An 8,138-nucleotide genomic window follows, 5' to 3' on the forward strand; every position below is an offset into this window, starting at 1 on the left:
ACGGTGTGCTTGGTTTTCCTTTTAATCTCGTTTTGCCCTGTGTAGATAAGAGAAATTTGCAGTTGGTGAATTGCCTTCTTTTTGAAAAAGAGGAAGAGGAGCCTTTTTTCAGTCCAGTGCAGTTTTGTCAATCACAAGGAGGGGAAACGGATCACATCTTCTCTTTGAGGCTGCCTCTGTGATCCCTTGACCCAAATCAATGTGCTTTTATGACTAACGATGAAGCAAAATCTTCTTTCCAGTTGGCCGAATGTTTATTTTTCTGCAGAAAAGGCACTGCTTCATCCTCAGGGTGCTTTCTCATTTCTGTGGGTGGGGTTAGTTTCCTGGCAAAGGGTGATTTTGACTGGTTTTTTTTTTTTCTGGCCGAAGTGAGATTATAGATGCTGTTTTTCTGCCTATTCAATTTTTCTCCATCAATCTGCTCCCTCCCGTCATCCTCCTTCCTGATACGTTTTCCCTTGAAATTTATTTGAAGCAGAGGAAACCTGTGCTACAAAGCACTGAAGAAACTATTTTATAATGAGAGACTACGCCCTTACTTCCTTCAACTTTAAAACCCAGGAAAGTAATATCAGGATGGAAAAAGAAACATTTAATCTGTATCTCTGTATCTCTCTCCCTCCCTCTCTGCTTCTCCCCCCGCCCAAATGAATGCCAAGCCCAGAATTCAGATGCAGAGGTTTTCAACACTGCAATAGTCAAGACCCCTAAATAATAAATATTTCGCCTGCTTATACTTGGAATAAGATTGTGTTATTAGGGCTATCAGTGGGCAAGAAATGAATAAAGCATTTCCTTTTCATGGTTAAGGTTTAAGCTCTATGCTACAGTTATCAAGCCTTGTGGTACTGCAACTTCCCATTGTGCCTTGCACACATGAAGTGAAGGGTGGGAGCTCAACCGTGCCCCATGGCAACACATGGGTCTCGAACGCGACTTGCTGTCCTACCCGGCATCCTAAACATGCAAGCCACCGTCATCCTACCTGTTACATTACATTAAACAAGAGCTCTCAAACTATGGGTTAAGACCGTAGGGTCAATGGGGTCACTTTATTTTGGAAAACCTTGCTGACCTTGTACAGGGAGAGTGGGAGCACTGTCAACCATTGTCCTGGACTTTCTCCTCACATGAAAGGACACCCCAACTGGGTGTTCTTCAGGCAACAATGATGTCACCGGCTCATCCTTTCAACACAGAAGCGCCTTAGTACTTCTGACACAAGTGCTATGCTATGTAGTAGTAGCAATTGTACGTAGAGTGATACACCACTTCACTAAGACTCACCATATTTCCTGCCAACAATCTGGGTGCTCATTTTACCGACCTTGGAAGGAGGGAAGGTTGAGTCAACCTTGAGTCAGTTGGGATCGAAGGAATCGAACTCCTGGCAACGGGAGCAGAGTTAGCCTGCAATACTGCATTCTAACCACTGTGCCACCATGGCTCTTGTACCAAGTAGCCCTTTTCTTTGGTGGTGATGTTAAAAAGGAAGTTTTACTGACCCATGTGATTTAATCTTGTGAACAACTTGCATCATCTTGGAATAATATTTTAATGTACATAGGTAGATTTATGGGGTATTTCCTAAAATGAGAAAGATGTCGATGTTATGCTGAATTATAGCCAAAACTTTAAAATCTGAAGGTCTTTGAGGGGTTATAGTTCAGGGGTGGGTTCTGGCAGGCACTACTGCTGGTTTGCTTGTGTGCGCTTCGTGCGCATGCGCAGTGCAATTAAAATTGTTCTGTGCATGCGCAGAAGCGGAAAACAAGATGGCGGTGCCTATGGCACTGCCCAGAGAACCAGTTTGAGGGCGTGGCAGGCCTGGGTCGCTGCTGGTTCCAGTGACCAAGGCCGCCAAACCACTACCGGTTCGGCCGAACCAGTAGGAACTCACCACTGTTATAGTTGTACTAGGAGTGGGGAGTTGCCCAAAGAAGGAATTGTAAAAGTGACATTATTCCAGATATGAAAGGTAGGTTGTAAAAATGTGTAATTAATCTGTTTTGAAACAGGCATATTTTCCATTAATCAGAAGATGAAGCAATACACTTTGGTAGATGTTTCATGGCATACGTGAAAGGAGGCCCTAAGGAAAATATTAGCATTTTTAAAAAAAAATCCTCTTTTTATATTTTGGAATAAAATATGATGCTATTTATTCTATTGGTGTTCTCCCTTCAGCATTTTGCTGGGTGAAGGACGAAAAATTCACTGCATGTCTAACATCATATAACACATTTTATAAGAAAATACAAAGTATGATATACAAAGGCCAATATCATCTTCCTTCACAGATGCAAATCTATATATAACGTTGTAGTAATCACATGTACCCTTTTGAACCAGGATATGATTTTTAGAGTAATATATTTTTTGTTTCCCACAGTGGGAAGACTGTAACTTAAGTGAGAGAACAGGTTTTACATGAATATTCATCATATAATATTTCCTGGTCACTATTCTGTCTTAAAGGGAAAGCTTCCCCTCGCACCTATGTGCTAGTTGTTCCTGACTCTAGGGGGCGGTGCTCATCTCCGTTTCAAAGCCGAAGAGCCAGTGCTGTCCGAAGACGTCTCCGTGGTCATGTGGCCGGCATGACTCAACATTGAAGGCGCACGAAATGCTGTTAGTTTCCCATCAAAGTGGTCCCTATTTTTCTACTTGCATTTTTACGTGGTTTTGAACTGCTATATTGGCAGAAGCTGGGACAAGTAATGGGAGCTCACTCCGTTACGCGGTGCTAGGGATTTGAACCGCTGATCTGCTGACCTTCTAATAGACAAGGTCAGTGTCTTAACCACTGAGCCACCGCATTCCTGTCTTCTGTCTTAGGATCTGGATAAATGGCTACCAAATTATTCAGATTCTAGCCCCATCCTAGTATCCTTCAGATTTAGTAGGAAACCTTTGTCTTTCATAGGCAGCATGGCATGCTGCTTAGGGACAATAAGAGCTGCCTAATTTATCTAATAAGGATCAGGTTGGGGAACCCTGACATACATAATATTGACACATATCCCAAATCTGACTTCACTTTGAGACAATTTTTGTTGTTCCTTAGTAACCTATGCATGTATGTAGATCCATAAAAAATATTAAGATAATTTTAGGAAGCAGACTTAACAGCAATTCCCTCTGAACCCATATTAAACTCATTGATGCTTTTGGGGGAGAAGATAGCTCTATGACTGCCGTGTGGATTAAAATAAATTAAATTTATTTTAACCATAAATTAAATTCAACCAGAACTTTTCATTTTAAAAAGTTCTCAGGATACTGGATACTTTCCAAAGCCATCAGTACAGCACGCGGACGATGGGGGGCGGGACGGGCGGGACGGGGGACGACTGTTATTTAACAAACCACGATCCACTAATGTCTTTGTCAGCTGATCTGGCCTGCCCTATCTTTCCCATGTGTATATAGTCTATGTGTTTGAGATCAGCCAAGCGAGCAAGGAGTACACAAAGATGGTTAGCCTGCAAAATAAAGACTTGTCAATTATTGTATTTTCTGCCTCTTCTCTTACATGCATTTCCTACCTGTTTTTGCGCTCTTTAGCCAAACCTCTTCTCTCCCAACATTGCAAAAAAAAGTTGGGAGCGTGAGCTGTCTTATTACCTGGTTTTGTTTGCTAAGTAGAGAAAACTTCCTCCTGGCTCTTTTGCAACTGAAAAGCTTATCTCTTTATCTAGGAGTTATGAAGAGCAGGGGAAGCGGTGTGGTGCAGCAGAATTTCAGTTTCCTTGCTGATCTTCCTAATAATGTGGCCTTAAACTTCCTTTTAATCTGGAGCCAAGAAAAACGAAATGAAACAAAAGCCGAGGCTGTGTGTGTGTGTGTGTGTGTGTGTGTGTGTGTAAGAGAAAGGGGAGGGGGAGAGCATTTCACAAGGATCTTTCTAGCATTGGGGTTTCTACACAAGAGTGTAAGAGGCGTAGCTGGGGGAGGGTGAAAGAACTGATGTGTTGCAGCAAGGACAGCTGAAGTTCTCTAGACACAATCAGGATATGACATCACCTAGGAGGAGGCAAAAAAGAAAGGAAAAAAGAAAGCAGAGTATTTAATGAAAAGCCCCAAAAGGATTTCGTAAATGAAAATACTAGATGCCTGAGTTCTGAACACACCAGTAATTTTACAAGAATTTCAGGAATTTCTTTTGGACATTTCTGGACTAACGTACAGAAGGAGGACATTTTCTTTGGATCAGCTGTGGAGTCGTGGGTGAGTGTTTTCTGTAAACAGTTGGTTTTACAAAGAACTTTGATCAAAGCAGGACAAGAAGCCAACTCCTACAGTGGATCTTTCTCTTGAATTGATGTTGTTTATAGCTTAGCAGTGGCACATTTGCAGCTTTGCAGTCCATCTTCAAATATACACCAGAGTATATTTCTTAACTTTACAACTGTTAGTACTGTATAAGCTAACTGCTATGGATCTGGACAAGTTCTGCCTTGGGATAGAGGAAAACTCTAGAGAAGTGAGTGGATTACACTAAAATCTTTTCAAATCTTTGCAGTGCCCAAGTTCTAATAGTCTCCTGTGGTCAGAGTGGAGTGGAGATATCCTGGAGCACAAAATAAGGACTGTTTTTCAGATCAGTTAGGGGCTCCTTGGTTGCCCCGTGGCAAAAAAGGTAAAAGAGCTACAAACACCATATCTAATAAACTTTCTAAACAGACTGAATCATTACAGAATGGAGCAAACTGAAAATGAGCCTCTGTGTGTTTGATACAGAGACTAGCTTAACTAAAATAATGCCATGTTTCTGGGTGTGTAAAAGGAACATGCCGTTTACAATTCCCTGGGGAGGCATTTGAGGAAACCTTTCACTTTGCTGATATTGTTATAGAATCTGTCAGCCTAAAGATTTAGAGTGTTTCCAGTCAGGCTTTTACTGTGCAATTATCCTTAACAGTGGTCTAAGGCAGTCAGTGCATTCTTTCATTTTGATCATCTCATCTTTTTCCTTTCCTTCTTTCAATATGTCCCTTTCTGGAGAAAATCCATTAAGGAAGAAAAATAGAATCCCTTGACTGCTAGCACTAAAAATGAGTGGTTTCAGTACCACTACATTCAAACTTTGCTTATTTGGGAATAAACCTATTACTATAAGGGGGTTTTCTTCTGAACATATATGCAGAGACTATATTGCCAAAGAATTTGTATTCTCTACAGAGGGGAGGGCATTCTATGCTTCTGCTCCCACCACATTTTCCACCCTAGCTAATCATCGCAGGTGGAAAAATCAGTCCAACTAAGAGAGATATTTATATTGATAATATTAGTTCTCATTTGGATGCTTCTGGACAAGCCATCATTCCTCCCATTCCAAAACTCACCCATTTCCAAAGACGTACAACAGAGAATATAATTCACAAAGTCCTTAATAGTAACAACATTCAGGTTTTATGGAACAAAGTGATATAAAACTTTGACACAGGTTTTGAGCAAATCTGATAGCATAAATATATTCCCATTATACAAATCCATTTTGGGCTAAGCAGTATTATACTAAGGGTAGAAAATTTGTAAGAAATAGCAAGTCAATGATAATTAGAGTCATGAAATAATAAAAAGATAAGGAAATATAAATTTGCAAAAACTAGTTTATACCAGGATTAGTCCTTATACTGTTCCATAGTTTTTTATTTTTGACAACAAAGAGCTGTGGTGGCTTACCAGTTAGAATGCAGTATTGCAGGCTGACTCTGCTCACTGCCAGCAGTTCAATCCTGACTGGCTCAAGATTGACTCAGCCTTCCATCCTTCCGCAATCGATAAAATGAGGACCCAGTTTGTTGGAGGCAATGTGCCGACTCTGTTAACCACTTAGAGAGGGCTGTAAAGCACTATGAAGTGGTATATAAATTTAAGTTCTATTGCTACTGCTAATAATCCTGGTTTCCAATAGTAATCCATAAACTGCCTTTTGATCTTTAAACTTATCTGTCCTTAGTCCTCATTAGCTCCATCCAGCTACAACTTTTTGGTATTGTACTTTAGGCTCAGCTAGAACTGAAACATCAGCTAGGATGTGAAATATCAATATCTGTAACAATACAAGTGTAAACTTTGGCACATGATTTTGAACGGTAATCTGATTTGGAGTAATAGGCTTACTGAGTTCCTCCATTCAGAAAGCTACCAGAATTAAGATTGAGTATATTTACGCTGACAGTGATTTCATGTGATAATTTTCTAAAGGGCAGACTCCTTAATATGTAATAATGGGGATGCTTAGCTCAAGGAGAGTGATTGAGAAAATTATATGAGCTACAAAGTTATAGGTGCTTAGAGTTCCACTCACTTCCAAATCAGTGTACACTTGATTATGTTTAACCTAACTGTTCATGTAAAATTGGCTGTACAGTCTGACTTTCTGAAGCAACTTACTTTAGCATTATATCACATGAACAATGCATTAATAGACATTGGACACAAATATGTAATCTTTTTCTCCTAGAGATCAATTTCCCCCCTCTATGTCTGCTCTTGTGCTATCTTGTTTAAAATTAAGCCCTACCCAAAGGCCTTTAAAATGAATGTGCACTTATTCAACACTATCTTTGGACAAAAACAATTGTGCTACTGAATCATGGGACCATAACTATGGGTAGGAGCAGTATTTCCAAAGAACTGTTCCTTCAGGGTTATTTCACATCACATGGGAACATCTATGATGAACCTATTAGATATTGTTAGTCATTTTCACAATACTTGTTCAGCATAGAAAGTTCGTTACTATTGTTAGTATTTGTATTTGTATTGTTTGTTAATTTCGATTCCTTCATCTCTGCAATCATCCCAATGAGGTACAACATGTCAGACTATACCAGAGGTGGTATTCAGCAGGTTCTGACCAGTTCTGGAGAACCAGTAGTGGAAATTTTGAGTAGTTTAGAGAACCGGTAAATACCACCTCTGACTGGCCATCTATTCTCTGCCTCCCGAGTCCCAGCTGATGAGCTGGAAATGGGGATTTTGCAGTAACCTTCCCCTGGAGTGGGGAGGGAATGGAGATTTTACAGTATCCTTCCCCTGCCATGTCCAACAAGCCATGCTTACCAAGCCTTGCCCACAGAACCGGTAGTAAAACAAATGTGAATTCCACCACTGGACTATACATGTTTTATTATCTATTTTAGGCGTCCACCAGATCGTTACCTCTTGTTATGAAATATGTAGCACGATATTCTGCATGCCTTTTATACATTTAATGAAAAATTAAGCTAATTAAGTTATATCATTTTTACTCCTAATAAGAATTGGCTCAAAACTTATCATATCCTGGTGCATCTGAATGATAACTGTTCTGAAGAATCATCAGTTCATATCTAGCACCTTCATACATTTTCCACATGAAAAGATCTCCTGGGTAGAAGCAGCAGTAGGGCTGTGCTGTTTAAGTATGCAAGATTCCAGACTCAGTTGAAAGATCAGAGACTTCTAAACAGATGTATTCATGCTGAGTGCGAGGCTCTTAAGGGATAGAGCTAACAGCAAAAGCGTTTAGACATGTATACCGCTTCACAGTGCTTTACAGCCGTCTCTAAGTGGTTTACAGAGTTAACATATTGACCCCCAAAAATCTGGGTCCTCATTTTACTGACCTTGGGAGGTTGAAAGGCTGAGTCAACCTTGAGGCTGGTGGGAATCGATCTGTCAAACTGCTGGCAATTGGCAGTCAGCAGAATTAGCCTGTAATTCTAACCACTGCACCACCATAGATCTAATGCCATAATCCACCTATATTTTTTCACTTGCAGAAAGCATAACAGGCCCCCCACTGTCTTTTGTCCCATTTAAAAGCAGTCTCTTCATTCTGCTATGGTCACAAATGCTTGGGGCAGGTATTACAAGTGGAACACATACATACGGAGCTGTAGGACCTTATCAGTTGGTCTCATTGTGCAATGTTGAGAGGCTAACTGAGCAAGCCCTCATTGATTGCTTATGCTAACCTAACTGCAAATAGTGCCTCAACATGATGGAAATTCAAGGACAACCGTAATTCCTTTACCAGCAGACATATTCAGGGGGATATTACTACATACCAACTTTAATGACTGGTATGGCATTGTTAGATCATATAACTTGTCCTCTACCCAACAATGAAAGCCGTCGTC

At 40.4% G+C, this 8,138-nt stretch overlaps 1 protein-coding gene across 2 annotated transcripts in view; it reads left to right on the plus strand.

Annotated features, from left to right (window-relative positions):
- The first annotated feature begins 3,922 nt into the window (after window positions 1-3,922).
- The window catches only part of MOB3C (MOB kinase activator 3C), a 49,655-nt gene continuing 45,439 nt past the window's right edge, over window positions 3,923-8,138 (plus strand). The window contains exons 1-2 of one of the 2 annotated variants that reach the window (XM_081946552.1): window positions 3,923-4,233; window positions 4,529-4,633. The gene's annotated coding sequence lies outside the window, so the exon portion shown is untranslated. The remainder of the gene's footprint in view (window positions 4,234-4,528; window positions 4,634-8,138) is intronic. The other variant, XM_081946551.1, reaches the window with a different exon arrangement.

The sequence above is a fragment of the Natrix helvetica genome (genome assembly GCF_964273705.1).
Source record: "Natrix helvetica genome assembly, chromosome: 3".
Classification (NCBI taxonomy): Eukaryota; Metazoa; Chordata; class Lepidosauria; order Squamata; family Natricidae; genus Natrix; species Natrix helvetica.